The sequence below is a fragment of the Fringilla coelebs genome (assembly GCF_963513975.1).
Source record: "Fringilla coelebs genome assembly, chromosome: 9".
In the NCBI taxonomy this organism is placed as follows: domain Eukaryota; kingdom Metazoa; phylum Chordata; class Aves; order Passeriformes; family Fringillidae; genus Fringilla; species Fringilla coelebs.
Genome location: NC_140067.1, coordinates 2,296,417 through 2,315,000, shown reverse-complemented (window position 1 = coordinate 2,315,000; position 18,584 = coordinate 2,296,417).

Genomic DNA, 18,584 nt, shown 5'->3' with positions numbered 1-18,584 from the left:
GATCATCTATGATATGTCAGGTAAAGCTAATGGTATAAAAATGCTGCTTTCTGCATATACCACTCCAGTTTATTTTTTTTATTATTATTCTTTTTATTGGTATTGCTATTGGTATTACTGGTATTATTGGTATTATTGGTATTGTTATTATTATATCCCATTGGCTCACAAGTCTAAATAATTCTGTGATTCTGATTTCCTGGAGAGCCTCATCCTGCAATTGAAATGAGATGTGGGGAAGGCTGAGGGATCCCACTCAAGATGCCAATGGCTCTGCATGGGTACAAGATCTTGCTCACCTGGATTGGTTACTGCATTAACTGGACAGAAGGCAACAAAAAATATTGGTTTTCAGGGAAGCAGCTCTGGACTCCTCAGTGCTTTCAGCTTGTGATGCAGCAAATTCTTCCTGGAGTGCCCAAACTGGATGGAAAAAATCTGGGGGACAGCAGCAAACCTGGGGGACAGCAGCATGAAATGCACTGGCCTTTCCACCTCCTAGAGATAAAAGAAAAATATTTAAGCTACTGAAATAAAAACATGAGTGACCATTAAAGTTAGTGGAGAAGGGATTTATTCCCCATTAAAAAAAAAGTGGGAGTTAGAATTGGACATTGCAAGGCTGCTTCACAAAGAAAATTGCTGCTTCTTTTGGCACCAGGTTTTCGTGCTGGGACTTTTCCATCAGAACTTTGAGGGGCAGCATTTCAAATTCCTGTTTCCCACTGATTGTGCTTTGGCCAGAGCTCAGCAGCTGTGTAGTGCACATCAAGCCTCAAAAAAAATCTGAACAATTATTTTGTTTGTTAAAATGCTCCATGTCCATTTTATTAATCTATGTTTAAAGTTCTTCAATATACCAAGGAGATAAATTTATTTCAATTTTTGGAACGAGGGTAAATGAAGAATTCACTGACTTAGAAGAAGCAGCACCAGTGGAGTCAGGTCTGAATTCAGGAGCTTCAGCCTGATGTATCTCAACATAAAATAGCACCAAGCCTGAGAATCTCATATTTTGTTATTAGAGTTGTGTCTTTAAGTGGCATTTTGTTGTCTTTACACACACTGATTTCTCCTGAAGTGGACAGGAGACACGATTAAGAAATTCTCTGCCACAACAATTCTGAGCAGTGGAAAACAGAGCAGAGGAGTGAGGGAACACAACAAGGGCTCTGTTGTTATGGTGATGGGTGACATTTCTGTCTGGCTGTCCATGCTCCTGAGCAGACAGGAGCACATCTGCACAGATGTGAAGCAGGCCAGTCCCAGATGTGATGCTGTGCAGCCCTTTGGCACACAGCATCACATCTGTGTGAGAGCCCTTTGGCATTCCTGTGGCAGTGTCACATCTGCTCCCACCCCTCCTATCAGTGTTTGAGCCCAGCCAGGAGCGCAGGCCCCCAGCTCTGTTTGAATCCATGTTCTCCCCCTGTGTTCCTGACTTTTAATTCCATCTGGTTCTCAGCAAACACTTTTGCAATGAGGCAGCCAAAGCTCTGAAATAGATAAGAATTCCCCCTGCTGACCTTACCCCTGGTATCAACTGCAATATCTTGAGCCCATAATTTCCATCTTTCTGCTTTCATTCCCACTCAAGACTCACACCTGGTCTCAATTGAATCCTTTTTCCTGGTTTTGTCCCATTAACCATTACACCTGCCAGCATGCAGGCCCCTGACCAGGGAATCACTGGGATTCAGGTTTAATCCTGGTGTCAGCATGAGAAGGAGTGGGATTTTAGGGAAAACTGACAGGAAAGGGTCTGTTAAGCAATGGCACAGCTGGGGGTTGAAGTGGGGGATGTTCAGGTTGAAGGATGCACTGGAGGTATGAAGATAAGGCAAAGGAATCTCATTCTGAATTGTTCCTTTCTCCCTGCATTTGCTGGGAGGTGTTTGTGTAGGTTGCACAAAGCCATCAGGAATAAAGGGCATTTAAGTTCTTGGGGAAGGCACAGAGATACAGGACAGCCCAGCAGCTTTGAACAGGCTGCAGATGAAACAGCAATTAAAACATTCTGAGAAGATTCTTTCCAAATTTCTACCTGAAGACTGAGCTGGTGGCCAGCCCACGAGTCAAAAGCCCCCAGGGCCAAGTAAGTGACTACAGACAGGAATTCCAGGTGGTCACTGACAGCACCAGGCCCTCTGCTCCAGGAGATGGGGCATTTCAAACAGCAGCTTTTCTTCAGCCAGGAGCTGTTTGAGTTCCCTTGCCTGGCTCCTCCTTTCTTCAGCACTTGGAATCCTCTACATGGATCCAGCAGAGAGTCCAGGAGGAAGAACAGCTCAAGGAGGCAACTTGTTCATGTCAGGTTGTTAAAATGCAAGAACAGAGCAGGCCTGGCACTGTGGCTGCCATGGCTTGGTAGTTCAGCTCATGTCCCTCCTTGCAGCCTGTCATGCTGTCACCTGCATCCAGCAGAGCCCTGTTTAAATCTCCCTGCTGCTGCTGGCAGCTCCACCAGGCTGGGTGAGCTGTGTGCAGGGTGTGCTCCAGGCTGTGCCCTGTCCCTGAGCAGCTCAGGGGTGGCCCTGGACAGCCCTGACACAAACCCAGCCAGAGCCTGAGCGCCTGAGAGCACCTCGGTGGGTTCTGGGGTGCTCACCCACGTGTGTCAGGGTTTTGTCACATTTTGCCTCCCCTAGCTGGGTTCAAACCTCAGTGCACTGGGACCAGGCCTAGGCTGGGGCTGTGCCATTCCAAGCACAGATGTGGCACAGCTGGAATGCTCTGGGGATGCCTGGGAGAAGTCAGACAGAAAATGGTGCTCGTGTGGGAGTGAGTGCTCTCTGTCCTAATCCTAGGGTTGTGCTCAGCCAGAGGAATTTCACTGTTGGACCTACAGGAGAGAGGAAGCCCAGGAAAAGCCTTGGTTAAATTCTGGAAGCCCTTTGCCTACAGACTCAGGACTTGCCAGAACATGGATTGAAAACAACCCTCTCCTTTTCTAGTTATCAGCTCCTGACACAAAGGGTCTGAATGTGTGTGTGAGACAAAGAGTGAAATCTGACAGTCTGAATATGATGTAATTCAAGTATTTTGGTACAGCAAAATGGAAGAGAATTACTTTTCCTATTATCTTCTAAAAGTTATTGAAAATGATATGAGATATATGCTCCAGGAAAAAAAAAAGTGAATTTTTTTTTTAAATGCAATTCCTTTGGCAGTTTATTCATTCGTTATTCATTCACCCCCTTTCACGTTGTGAAGGCCTTCTATTATGAAACATTCTGTGAAAAAAATGAACAAAAAAAAAGTATACTACTTCTTTAAAATATATTGCAAGAATCCTCATTTCCAGATTTTTATTGCAGCACTAGCTGGTATTCTTGCATGCAGTTTTGTAATTTATTCTGAACATTCCACTTAAACCTTTTTTCAATAGCATGATTTTATTAGAGTCAGCTCACTGGACTTTCCCAAAAAGGTATTTAAGATCAAATAAAACCAGTGCTTGGAAAAATATCATTACAATATGAAAGCAGTTACAAAAACATTAGTACTGCAAAGTTTTATTTCAAATGGCTGAGCCTGCTGTACCCCAGGTTATTGCACTTCTACTTCCTCAGACACACTCACTGGAAAAATGGGAAAAACTGTCATCTTAGCAGTTTTTACCTGTTTCTCAAAAAAAGCACCCAATTTCTAGGGAGGCAGGATTTTTTTTTCAGCACCACCATTAATTAGAACAGCAAAGTGTCCTTTGTTCCTGCATTCCTGGCAGGGGATGGACTCAGGGAGCTCAGGGACTCCCCAGGAGTGGATTTGGGGGTGCAGTGGCAGAGAGGGGTGGGTTGGGAAGGAGGGCGAATCACCCCAAAAAGGCTCATTTCAGCAATAAGGGGAGGCTGATTTTAGCCATAATTCACCCCAGTGCTCCCAGTAACCACCAGCATCATCCCCACTGGTGATGGAAAATGCTCCCAAACCCCCACAGCCCACAGGGCAAATATTTCCCTTTTCCAGTTGGTGCTTTCAGCCCAGAATCCCAGATTGGTTTGGGTTGGAAGGGACATCAAGGATCATCTCATTCCAAGCCCCTGCCATGGGCAGGGACAGCTCCCAGCAGAGCAAAAAGAGATCAGAAAGGAGATGTTTGACAGCTGGCACTGGTAGAACTGGAGTTCAGCCTGCTCCTTGGTTGGTATTTTTGAATTTCACTGGATGCATTTCAAAACTGGTCATTTTGCAGGGGGTTAGTGCTTGTAACAGCCCTTTGAAAAATCAGTGGATTTTTAAAAATCCTTAAATTAAGCTAAATTAAAATCTGATCTAGAGGAGAAATGAAGATGAATATCACAGATTCTGTGACACAGCATTGTATTTTCTGTCCTTTGTATTTCATACTCATATTTATTTCAGGGGGCAAATCTGAGGGGAAAGGAGTCATTTGAATATTATCCCCTATTCCCCCTTTCCCAACCCTCTTCTAGGCTAATTTTTCCCAATAAATACGTGGAGCAAAGCAGCACCAGCACACTAAAGTTTGAAGATTTGGTGCTAGGTGTGGACTTTTAAATCCCTTTTTAAAACCACAAGTTACTGTTCATATTACTTTTCTAAGTAGAAATATGCTTAAAAAGTAAAGTCTTTATTGCTTCTTAAAAGGCGTAGTGCTCTGTGATAAATTCTCATATTTTGACTGTTAATATGTTTGAATGAAAATTATTTATACATTTTGGTGAGGTTGAATGGTTTTCATTTGATTGCTGCCTCTGGAAATGAAAGCAGAGTAGCAGGAAATTTACATGTCATGCTGTGATGTATATCCAGATTATGAGATGATTGTGCAGCAGATGAACACCAAGTAAAATCATTTGCATCAAACTGTGACAACTGCAATTCCTGACAAGGCCTCTTAGTTTTTTGGGCTATTATCATTGTACAAGAATATAATCTATTGACAGCAGGGCTGTTTAATACATTTAAAGGCAGACAGTGGAAGAAATCTTAACTGTTTTCATTCACCACTGCACAAGGGTGCAGATCAAAAGTGAATTATATTTAAAAATATGCATGTATGATGATAAGATGCATGACATTCATCAACCTGTTTAGTCATGGTTAAGCTGTGATGGTGAACATCCAATATTACTGCCATATGTGGTCTGAAATAGAGACGTGAGACTGAAAATTATATTATTGCCCAGCAGCAGTGAATAAACAGGGGAAGGGATTCTTTCTTCATCTTTCTTAACCTTTCCTCTCCCATTAAATTCTGCCCTTTTGTACTTTTGGGGATGGATTTTGTCTTCACTGCAGCTAAGCAAATTGAAACTTCTTAAATCTCCAGAAGTTTTATTCCTTTTTCTGTTGAAAAAAGGATCCCTGTTTTTTTTTTTTTCTATAATATAAATACTTTTCTTTATAGGATTTGTGATATCCACTGGCTCTGGACTGGGATCCAAATAAATACTTTTTCATTAGAATTAAATAGTCTGTGCCTAAATTCCCTCTTTTAATACCTTAATTAATTTACCCACATAATTTTTAAGATCATACCTGCAGCAGTGACATTTCTCACCTCCTGGAGCTCCCAGCAGGGCTGAGTGATGTGACCAAGGCATTTCTGGTGGGATATGGAAGGAGATTTTCTCCAGCCCCTCTGCCCACATTCCCACTGGAAATCCATTCCTGCCTTTTTGCACTTTCTGTGGGCTCTGAGCTCCCCATGGGATGTTGGAAGCTGTAAAAATGATGAGAAATAAAGCAAAGATAGTGTCAACAGTGAGGTAAATGCATCTTCCTACAGAAAATCAGGATATGTTCCCAGTGATCTGCCCTGCCACCATGGAAATTCCATTAAAATTAACATTTATTTCTTCACCAAACTCTCCAAATACCCCAAGAGTTCCATCTTCTGCACAGTGTTTGGGATAAGAAGGAAAAGGAGTCATTTTCCTGTGGTCAGGAAAGTTTATCATTTCTGCTTCAAGAAAAAGGGAGAGAAGGTCTGACTGGGATGAGGAAATTTTACAGGTGTTCATGTTGGTGACAGAAAAAACCAAAATAAATTATAATAATGAACAACAGTGTGTGTCATCCAAACCCAGAGGATCCTTCCCATGCATTATCAGATTTCTGCCCTCACCTGGAGAATGTTTTGTTGCCATCTGACTGCATCTCCTTCCTGCTGGTTTTTCACTGAAGGTGCTCCCATTGTTTCATCAGTGTTCAGGCAAGAGGAATTTTCTGGTTTTAACGCTACAAAACCTAATTTTATAACAAGAAGGATGAGAAAAAACCCAAAAAAAACCATTATGAGAATACCATTAAAAAGAGTGAAAAGCTGTTTGTGCATTGAAGACATTTGGGTGCCCCAAGCCTTGTGGCTCCAGTGTTCAGCCCACCTAAGAGCCCACTCAGGTGACATTTTTTCATTTTTATTCCTAATGTTGATTAGTTTGGGACCAAAATGCAGCTCTGTGGGTCTGGATAATCACACACAGAGCATGGAAAGCCTCTGGGCTCCATGAAGTGTAGCATTTCCACCAAAAGCTGGGTTATTACCCCAATTCTCCCCCTGGAGAACTGTCAAGTTTTTATTTTTTCTGCCAAGGTGGGGATTAATGCACAAGACGGAATTCCTTGTTGGGACCCAGATGTTTGTTAGTTCTTATCTCTGTCACAGTCTCACAAACCCTGAGTTCTGCAGCACTTCACTCTAACAAACTGAAAATGGAGCCCCATCTCTCTCTCCACAAGGCCTTTGAAGGATCAACTGTCCAATTAAGAAATGGCACCTGAATTATTTTCACTTTTAACCCAATAACCAACCACCTGTGCCCCCAGTGTGGAATTTTTATTCAATTACACAAAACCAGCCAAACCCATGGAGAATAAGGTGAGGAAGAAGGAGAAGAAGAAGGAGCAGCCTCTGCCCTAAACCCTCCATCTTGCTTTATATGTATTACTGTATTCTAAACCCTTCAACTCTCAGTTTCCCCCCGTGATGTTTCACACTTCTATCCAAACTGCACACCCACAATCCCAGTTCTACCATTCCATTCTGGAAGCTTCTCCAGGGCCTCAGGTCAGTGCAGTGTTCTCTTGGGGGTCAGTGCCTGGCAGCACAGAAAGTCTGACATTCTCAGCACCCAGGGCTCCAAGAGAAAAGGGGATGCCCCCAAGTCCTGCTTTGGGATGACTCTGGCAGGGCTGGGGCAGCAAGGCTGGAGCTCCAGAACATTCCCATGTCCTGGATGGAGGTTTCTTCCTGCTCTATTTTGCCATTGGAGACATTTATTTTGCCACTGGTGCCTCGGTAACTGAGCTCCACCCATCTGGGGGGTTTTCAAATGTCAGCCCAGAGCTGATGTGAAATCCAGCCTGGTTTTATTGGAGCCTCCTGATGCACCAGAGAAAAGCTCCAGATTAAAAAGTTATCAGCTTTATGATGTCGTCCTTTTTGGAGCTGAGGAGCAGCTGTTGCTGCATAACAGCTCTGAGCCTGATGAACATTTTGGGAGAAGGGGTAATTTTTAAATTAAAAAAAAAAAAAGAATGTAATTCTTCTGGCAGGAAATCTGGCCACTAACTTCATCTGACATGTGTAATAGAGTGTGAGAGTTTTTTGGGGACTGCACCATGCAAAGTAAAACCAAGCTGGTAATAAGCAACTTGGCATTTATTCTTTATGTAGGAATATTTGTTCCTCAAAGTCAGACTATGTGGAATATTAGCATTTGAATCAATTATTCAAGACTTTCTAGAGAACGCAAGGGGAAAAAATCTTTTCAGCATTATAACATGACAATCTACAGGGTAGTAGAAAAAGAAGGCTGTCATTTTTTCTTCAATTACAAAAGGCAAATATTTATTATTTATAAGTATTCGCCTTGTATAGGCTTAAATGTTATTTATGAACCTGTTGCATAGTGATTTTCAATGTAACTCATTATTTTTAGCCTTAGGGTGTTGTAAAGGAGCATGGATATACTTAATGACACTCTGCTAGTCAGCGCAATTACACTGTAATCATTATGTAAAATGTGCTATTAATTAAACCAATTTCTAGTTAGAACATTCTCTTCTGCAGGGCTTAATCTTAATCTCTGGCAATCTTTCTCTCTGTTTTTCACCCATTAATTATATGATTACTTTTTAAGTTACATATGATAAAATATGTTTTTATTTTTAAGCTTAATCTGCTCAATAATTTGTATTTATCAAGCCATTTGCCTGAATTATTGAAAAGGCTTTATTTGCCAAACAAAAGGAAAGAGAAAAGAAACAGAAGCTCAGGCATCTCTCTGGGAGCCCACAGTGGTTTGAGGGTTGAGAATGGCTTCAGATCTTCTCTGTAGATGTTCCAGGGTTGGAATTAATTTCAGTTCAGAAATTGATTCTTTAGTCCTCTCCTTTTATTCCAATTATCACACAGAAATCTACATTTATTTTTTATACGCAGAGGCAAATCTCCATATTCTCCCCCCCCAACTGGACTGTCTCCTTATTTTCTTAAAAGTAGTTAAACTAAAACGTTGCTCAGCCTAAATGGAGTTGACACGAACACCAACCAAATTATCATTCTTGTTATTATGTCATTGTGGTGTTTTTCAGCTACAAATTAATGCTGTTAACAATCCCAGTTAAAATAATTGCATCTAAATTTCTACTTCACTTTAGAAAAGGAAAGAATCACCTCGTTTTTAAGTCATCCTTGCTCTGCTCTGCGATGACCCCTTGTGGAAAAAATACTTGAAAAGAGGAGGAATCAGCTCTAAAGTCTCTGAATATTCCATGGAAATTCAATGTATTGTTCTTGCCAAGCCTGACAGTCAGGAGTTATGGAGTAATAAGCCTGGAAAGCGTTGGGTAATTTTTTTTCTGAATTCCCAAGCTTTGGGAGATCTTCAGTCCTGGGTCTGTCTTGCAGCTCCTCCTGGCCCCATGATGTCCAGCCCCACCTGGCCATGGTGCCGTGTGGGAAAACTCTGCTCAGCCTTGGCTGCAGCCCTGCCGAGGCTGCTGGCCATCAGGGATTGCTGTGGGACCCCTGAGCTCCCCGGGCTCTTCCTGGGGCAGGTGACCCCACACGGGGCTGCCTTGGCCCATCCCCGGCTCCGAGGCTGTCACGGGCGGCAGCAGCAGAGAGGCAGATGGCCAAGGCTCCCCAAATCATCAGCAGCAGAGAGGCAGATGGCCCAGGCTCCCCAAATCATCAGCAGCAGAGAGGCAGACGGCCCAGGCTCCCCAAATCATCAGCAGCAGAGAGGCAGATGGCCCAGGCTCCCCAAATCATCAGCAGCAAAGAGGCAGATGGACCAGGCTCCCCAAATCATCAGCAGCAGAGAGGCAGATGGCCCAGGCTCCCCAAATCATCAGCAGCAGAGAGGCAGACGGCCCAGGCTCCCCAAATCATCAGCAGCAGAGAGGCAGATGGCCCAGGCTCCCCAAATCATCAGCAGCAAAGAGGCAGATGGACCAGGCTCCCCAAATCATCAGCAGCAAAGAGGCAGATGGCCCAGGCTCCCCAAATCATCAATCTGGTGCCTCCAGAGCAGCCACCAGGGAGCCAGGTCCTTGTCACCCAGGTGAGAGGGGTCCAGCACAGCCCTGTCCCCAAAGCACTGACACCCTCTGTGCTCTGCTTTCACTGCAGGAGGGAACACCTCTGGGGAAAGGGTTCCTCAGCAGTTCTGGGGAATGTTTCCCTCACCTGTTCCACCCCAAGAGCCCAGCTGAGCCAGAGCAGGCTCCTGGGGCTGCTCACACAGCACTTTGGTGGGTTTGCTGTTTTTATGGAGCTCCAGCTCCAGCTGGAAAGCCCTGCAAGCCCCATTCCAGCATTCCCTGGTTTCTCACTCTTGCCTGAGGTGGGAAAAGCAGCTGGAAGGGAGAGGAGGGCTCAGTCCTATCCTGCCTTGTTACAGCAGCAAACCTGCCCAGGGCCAGGGCCAGGAATTCCCTGATGGAAAAACAGGAATTATGACTTTGGGGCACAGTACACACCCACTGTCCCCAGCACAAACCTGCCCAGCCCCGGCCTCATCTCACACAAACACACAAGAGTGGGAAAATATTTAACAATAATATCTGCAGACATGAAACAGAAGAGGGATGATGAGATGGGGGTCTCTGAAATCCCACTTTTTATCCCACCAAGATGTAACTCCCTGTGGTCAGGGTGCAAAAAACACCTGGTGGAGCATGAGAATTCTCAGTTAATTCTCCTCTTCTCATTTCTAACTTTATTTTGAGGCTGCTCTTTGCTGGGTGAGCCCATCCTTGTCTCAGAGGGAGCCCTGAACTGGCAGATCTAGCTGCAGATACCTTGCCAAGAATCCCCAGCACACAGTTCCCTGCAACTCTATTTTTAATATACATTGCTGACCCTAATGATGGTCTATTGAGATGAGGGCAAGGAATGTCTGATCAAGTGGAGATTAATTTTTGACTGTGCTGTCTGGAAATGCATGAAAATGCACTCCTTTTTCTATTTAGACTCACAGGATGCTTTGATTGATTGACTAGTTTACAAATGAAGGTGATAAAATTAGGTTGAAGACCACATACATTTCTTAAAATGAGTCTGGCTGGTCGTGGAGACAATGAGGTTTGGACAGATTGTATTGCTGGTTTAGGCAATCTTCTGAACATGTCAAGATTTATAGACCTGTACTGTAATGTTACAATTGCAGCTCACTGATATAGGTTTCTTTGCAAATTCTTTCCCATTTTATTTGAAAAAGGCCATTAGAGAGTTATAGACTATTGAAAAAGCTTTTCCTTTGCTAACCCTTAATAAACTCCTCCAAACAAGGACTACTGCATTTTTGTATTAAATTTAGACCAAAATCTATAAAGCATGTTCTCCCAGGTTTGGATAATTTGATTATTATTATCTAAATGGAGTTATGGTTCCTATTGGCTTGCAGGAGCACACACAGTAAATAAAAGGTAAGTTAAGGTTTGCACAACATCTTAGGACACTGAGGATTTTTCACTCATGATTTGGATTACTGGATTTTGGGAATGGTAAGTATATTTCCCTAGGCTGAGAAATTACAAAAAATAAAATCCTCCTAATATGGTGCTGAAATTAATGTTGCTTTGAGCTAGAAACAAATCACTATTAATATTTCTTTATTCTTATTGTTGCAGAAATACCCACAGAAGCCTCAGGATTTTCTTAATAAAACAGACAAGGTTTACCAAACAAATGCAAACAGACGACGATGGGTTTCATGCAAAATTAAAAACCATGATGACATTAAAAATCATTACAAGAGAAGAGCAATAGATAAGATATCAAAGCTCTTTATGAATTAATAATAAATCCTATTTTATACATTTTGCCGACAGACTAATGTTATCCAAGAAGTTTGTCAGCGGTGTCCTGGAGAGGAGGCCTGGCTACATTTTAATGTGAGCTCCCAGATTTTGTTTTCATGCCTTTTCCACCTGAAGAGCCACCAAAATGAGATGTTTCCATGTGTTTGGAATGCCTGAGGACAATACACATCTCTCAGGACAAGGATGAATATCCTAAACCCATGGAACAGGCCTGGCTCCCTTTCCTGCTGGGGAGCTGGGTGACAATTGTGGGAGCAGCAGAAGCCCCAAGGGAGGTGCTGGGTGCCCCCAGGACCCATCAGGCAGAGGAAAGAGACTCCTTTAATGGAAGCCCTGTGGGAGCATCTCCTCCTCCCCTGGAAGCTTAGGGGTGAGAGGAGCAAACACTCCCTGAGCCTCCCTCCTTCCCTGGGCTGCCAGAGGTGTGTCCTTTGTAGGGGTACAGCATAAACACCCAACTCCAGCTGCCTGGGGCAGCTTCTTCCTCACCCAGCACCACCTCATGCCCAGCTGTGGCAGAGTGTTGAGGTTTTTTCTTCTTTTTTGCCAAGGTGGGGATTAAATGCACAAGATGGAATTTCATGTTGGGACCCAGATGTTTGTTAGTTCTTATCTCTGTCACAGTCTCACAAACCCTGAGTTCTGCAGCACTTCACTCTAACAAACTGAAAATGGAGCCCCATCTCTCTCTCTACAAGGCCTTTGAAGGATCAACTGTCCAATTAAGAAATGGCACCTCAATTATTTTCACTTTTAACCCAATAACCAACCACCTGTGCCCCCAGTGTGGAATTTTTTATCCAATTACACAAAACCACCCAAACCCATGGAGAAGGAGAAGAAGAAGAAGAAGGTGAAGAAGAAGGAGCAGCCTCTGCCCTAAACCCTCCATCTTGCTTTATATCTATTACTGTATTCTAAACCCTTCAACTCTCAGTTTCCCCCCGTGATGTTTCACACTTCTATTCAAACTGCACACCCACAATCCCAGTTCTACAATTCCATTCTGGAAGCTTCTCCAGGGCCTCAGGTCAGTGCAGTGTTCTCTTGGGGGGTCAGTGCCTGGCAGCACAGAAAGTCTGACATTCTCAGCACCCAGGGCTCCAACAGCAGAGTTCCCATTTCTCCATCTTCCAGGATCTGCCAGAGGCAGGATTTTCCCTGAATTAATTACCTGTGCCTTTCACTTCCCCCAGCCTAAGCACAGTATCCCTTCCATCGGAGTTCAGCCTTAAAACTCAGCACTAATGAGGATTTGGGGAGGAGGTGAGGGCACAGATCAGGACAAAGATGGGGAGGACACATCCCTGCAGTCCCCACGGGCTCAGCTGCTCTGCCTGCAGGGTGAGTTTTGATTCTGAGTTACTCATTGAAGGGCTGTGAGGGCAGAAATGGTGGGAGATGGGAAGTTCCCAGCTCCAGAAAATTACTTATCCAGCACTTGGATGTTGACAGCTGCAGCTTCTCCATCATTCCAAGCTTGCAGCCAGCTCTCCACAGCTAGTGGGATGCTGCTCTGGGGCTGCTGTTTCAAACCATCAGTATGTGATTTCTCTTTCTTTAAAAGAACTTTGTTATGAGGAGAAACCAATAAAGACCTGAAGTCTGAAACCACTGGTTACCAAGGACCCAGTGAGTGTGTGGGTTGCTTTTCTGTAGGGCTCTGACAGTGTTTGAAAGGTTATCAGAAGAGGGGATTTCTCAGGTTGCTGAACTGACCACACTTCACACCTTGCACGTGATTTTTATTAGAAATTAAACCCAATGCACTGAGGAAAAAGCAGCACTAAGCAACTGAATAAATGCTCCCTAAATCTAATTCTAAATACCTGATCAAAGATCAGCTAATTTCCTGTTCTTTGCTTAAAAACTAGATTGCCTATTAAAAACACAGCATTAAAGCAGAGGAAAAGCAAAGCTGGCAAATCAGAAAGGCTCTGATATTCTTGGCTGAAGCATGGGCACTTCACTCTATCTATTCTAATGCACTTCAAGGCAGGTTTACTCTCCTCACCACCCACTGTAATGGGAGCGACTCCTGTAATAGCTCTAAATGTTTTCTAGGAATGTCTGAAACCTTCCAGCAGAGGTGTTTAAAGGTTTAGCTATGTTTGAAATACAGCTATTTTTCAATCTGGCCAGCCAGCCAATCCAGGAGCCTGTGAGTATCCAAGTGTCTGCCATCTTTCTCTGATTGTCACTGGAAATAGACTGATGGATCACTTCCCTGTGTCACTGCTCCAGACTGGTGACAATCAGGGAAATGATTGTGTCTGCCTCTACACAGATCTGTAATTGATTGCCCAAACCCTAAGACTCTCTTTCCCAGTTGATATGATGGAACATTGGACTGAAATCACTCTCGATGAGGAGGAGTCAGGACCATTTGTTATTTACTTCTTTCCTTGCTCCTTCCCTGTGCCCTGCTGGAATTGTCCCACAAGAACACATTATGGTAATCAGACAGAATGTATGTATAGGAATCAATCAAAGGCAGAGCCGTCACAAGAGTTATGACATTACAAAGTCTGTTTGTAACTTTTGATTTATGGAAGATTTTCTGGTTTATAAATTGAGAGTGAGGCATGTTGGGATGGCTTAACCCTTGGACTTCTCAGTGAGGATAAGAAGCTGGGGAAAGGAATTACCTCAGGATGGGCAGAGCCAGTCTCCCTTTACTCATAAGCACTTGATTCCAAAATGAGACTAATGATATTGCTTTGGATTTCCAGCTTGAAAATCTTTTTGTATGAAAACAAAACCCCTTGCAGGAAAATAAATAAATACACATCCACTAGAAACCTTCCTAGGCACAGGCAACAAGCCTGCTCTCACTGCACATATGTTTAATTCCTGTGCTGTGGCACCAGCAGCCGTCCAGCCCTGCTCCCCAAAACATCTGCTTAACTCCAGCTCTGGGCTCCATCCCATGCAGCTCGATGGGTTTTAAGCACACACTTATCCTCAGGCTTTAGGAGCTTTGCTAATGCTGCTGAATTTAAACATCTGCTTCCTGTCACTTTGCTTTTCACCTCTGCACAGTCCCACAGCCACCAGCTTTGAGGCTCGGTGTTTAAACAATTCCCAGCTGCACTGATGTGGACAGAGCAGAGGTACCAAGGCAAGTCAGAGATGAGATGGGGCCTAAGTGTAGTGTCATGTGTCAAATTAATGCTATAAAGGTGGGGAGAAGATGCATAACAGTTTATGTGGTTGTTTACATCTCAGGAGATGTGTGTGTGAATTCATAAATGGCTCAGGGTACACAAGAAAAACATTTATATATATATATAAAATATATTATACATTCCATATATTATATATAATGTGTTATGTTTTTTATATATTATATATTATACATTATATATATATTACATATATAAAAAATTTAAACTTGAATCAATTTATTTTCTTCTCCAGTCTAAATAGCTAAATTATCCTTCTGATGTTTTAAATATACTACTTTTTGGTCTAAAATTGCATTTGGAAACTCTCATCCCTCACCACATCCCTACTTACCACTAACCCTTCCTCTTTCAGGACTTCCCACATCACCTCGTTTCTAATTGGATTCACCTCTCTGTTCTCTGATTTAATTTCTGATTTGATGCTGTCTGAGATAAGCAGTTGTTTTGCAGGGAGAAAATTGTTTTTCCATGACATTTTGCTTGAATGCATCCTCATCAAGCAGGCTGTGTTCAAGAGCTGCTCTGCTCTGGGAGGGAATGGATTCCAGCAGGGATAAAACAGCCTCTGATCATGTTTGTGCAAAGGTACAGAACCCCAGGAATGTGAGAAATGGATGTGCTGGTCAACCTGTGTGTAATTCAGATCCAAAACTGAATTCTGTCTCCATGGAGAACGTTTTAGAAGTTGCTTTTCAGACCCTTGGCTTGGTGAGATGTATCCAAAACGCTGGGAAGTCCAAGGCTGGAAACATGAGCTGGGTAATCATCATTTTTGATGGGAGATGTTGTAGCTTTTACCATTCCAAATATCCAGAGGCCCAATGGGCAGAGCCAAGAGCAGCAGCACCTCCCTTCCTGGGAAAGGCTTTGGGAAGTCTTTGGGGGAAAACACAGAGATGAATCCAGGGTGAAACCACACGGCACTAAATTCCAGGTGTAAAATTAGAGATGCTTCTTGGGATTCAGTGGGATTAGAATTTTATTTTTGTTATTTATTGCTGCAACAGCTTGGAGTTTTGGTCAAGGACCAGAGAGCTGGATCAAACCCTGCACAAAGAAGCTCTTCAAAGGTTCTTCAAATCCCAAAACTTGTGCTGTGGGTTGCAGTATCACAACTCCAGCTTTAAAAGTCACCCCTAAGAGCAGAATTCAGCTCCTCACACATTCCAAAACTTGCATAATTTTCAAATATTTACCTGCTAATCTTCACTGTGCAATATATTTAGCCATTCTGCTGACAGCTGTACTCATTTTACTGGCTAATGGCTAGAAGAAATCAGCTTTCTTTTTAATAGCATGGCAGACCTTCTCTGCTTAATCTCTTCCTTCAGCTTCAAACTGAAAGCTAATCAGATTGCAGATCCCACTGGGCACACTCTGTGTTTTTTTAATACTTTAGGAAACCTCTATCACTATCACTGGAAAACTTAAAAAACCATTTAAAAACAAAAAAGAGGAATAAATGAAAATGTTATGAACCTGGAAATGTTAATTAAGCCGTTTTCAAAGAAAAGGCTTTTGATTCAGAATAAAATGCCATGTCACTTATTAAGAGTTAACATTTTTCCCCTCAAAAAAAGGGTCCAACACAGAATTCAGAATCATTAAGAAATTTAAGCCATATAAATGGATGCTATGAAGTTCTGCTGTAAACAGTTACAGGCAAGCTAAGTGTCAAATAAAGGCCTGGCAGAATATTTTCATTGATGCCCCTGTGTCAGGATACCACATTTGATCTTTTATAGGCCTCTCTCACCCTCATGGACAATGCAACAGAGAAAATTCCTTCTTATCATCATTATTTTTATCCTTCTGAGGGGGTTTTCTCTGATAATTCACACACACACAAACTCCTGCATCACCCTGGCAGAGTGGATCAGGGAGAACCAGTGATTCAGCAAATCTTGGGTGAGATCCTGATCAGTGAGTGAGTGTCACGTCCTCACACCAGGGTGGGGAGCACGGAAAAATGTCGAGAGGAAATATAATAAAATAAACTAATGGCCAGAAAAACAATCGCATCCAAATCAGCAAATCACAAGCAAAACTGCAGCATCAGGATAATTTGCTCAGTGCAGGTGTGGCATTTTCAGAGTATTGACCAGAATATTTTCTTCTCCCACAGCCTGTGATCAGGGCACTGTAACAACCTATGGAAGAGAGGAGCTGCTCCCTGTGATATTTCATTTTTTTGGTTAGCTTGGGGTAGTAATGAACAAGTCACAGCCAAGTGAATTAATCTCCCTGGCTCTCCAGAAATGAAACTTCATGTACAGCAATTTGGCTTTCATTGCTTTTTCACTGTGCCCTTTCTCTAAGATTCTTCATAAAAAAGTAAAATTAAATTAAAACCAGTGGAAAGCGTGTTTTAACCGCTCCAAAAATGCTCGTAGATTTTCCATTAGGCACACACTCATTCCAGCAGCATGGAAAATCAGGAGGCTGTGGTAAGCACATTGTAATGGTTCAGAGTTTTCAAAACAGATCCAATGGGTTAAATTAACCTCCCCTGGGTGTGGGAGGTCCATGGCAAGCTGGCGTTTATGGGAACGCCAGCAGGAGCAGCCAGAATTCATCTCAGCACCCAGAACTGCCCAGGAGGAGCAACCAACAGTAACTCCTGGCCTGACCATGCTTGAGACACTTCCAAAAGCCCTAAAGGCTTCTGCTACTCTTGCCCAACCTGTTGCTGGGTATTTCTGTGATTGTTTTTTATTTCAATTTCATTTCTTACTCTGCTATTTCCTGGAATATTTAATTGCTCCCCACTCAACAGCTCATTTAAGCCCCCACTCACCTGTGAGCAGGTGAATAATCCTGTTAAGCACAGACTAAATTCCAGTTGTTTGAATGTGTGTCTATTTAAGCCCTGACCACCACAAAATAAGAAATGTATATTTTAATAGTTAGTTAGATCAATTAACCCTCATTAAACCAGTGGGTGCTTCATCAACATAAACCAAATATAATAAATCTCTTCAGAACCCCACTGTATATTGAGTAGATGCCAATTAATTAAAAACGTGGTATTAACACTTTACCAATGATGGCCTAAATACGTATCTATATTACATCACTGTTAATCTCTGTAAATATGTTTTTAATAAGCTCGTGGTATTTAGTCAGCATACAATAACTGTCTCATTAAGCTTAAATTAAATGCATGGTTAAGCATATTAAAAACACTTAATTTAAAGCATTGCCAGCATTCTTCATATCAGTTCCCAATGTGGTTACGGTTTCACAGCGTTTTAGAAATTCTGGCAAAATTGGTGGCCCTGTGACTTTCTCCCCAGGATTTATTAAGAGTCTGAGTTATTTAATGCTCTAATTTTATAAATACAGAGGCACTCAATCCATGTAAAGGAGATTGAGTTTTATTAAGGCAAGAATACTCATGCGCCCAAGCTCTGAGCAGACAAAATGTTTTTAAAAAAAATAAAACAGAGGCTTCAATAATAAAAGAAGAAAAAAAAAGGGAAAGGCCTCTGTTGGAATAACAATAAAGAGAGCGTTGCTGTCCATGATTTTTCATTTATGGGTAGCTGGAGACACGAATACATTTGCCTATGGCTGGTGCACTGCTGTTCCCAGCAAGGAGAGGGATTCCAGCCCCGGGGCTCGGCGCTGCCCCAGCTCCCGGCTCCGATGGATCCGCGGGGAACGCGCGGAACCGGCAACGTCGGCTTTGTGTACCCAGCAAAGCAAGGCCAGGCAGGCACAGCCACTGCTGAAGGTTTTACTGCTCTGTGAGGTCCCTCCTGGAACCCCTGGGTAGCTGATTATGTCACAGAAGTTATTTAAAACACACATGAAACGGCAGCTAAATCAAGAGTTTCCGTGACTTTTTTCCAAAGCGATGAAATTCAGGACAAACACTCTACTATGCATGGAGATCACCACCTGGAGAGCAGAACTCTTCATTTCACACCCTGTCTTTCCAAATGGAGCTCGAATGAAGTCGTGTGTTTTATTCATTTTATTATTTCCTGGGCTATTTATATTGGCATTTAGAAAACATACGGCAGAAAATTCAAATTTACAGCAATGCTCTGCACTGCTGTACTGCCATCCATGTAATGAGCTCCAAAGGCT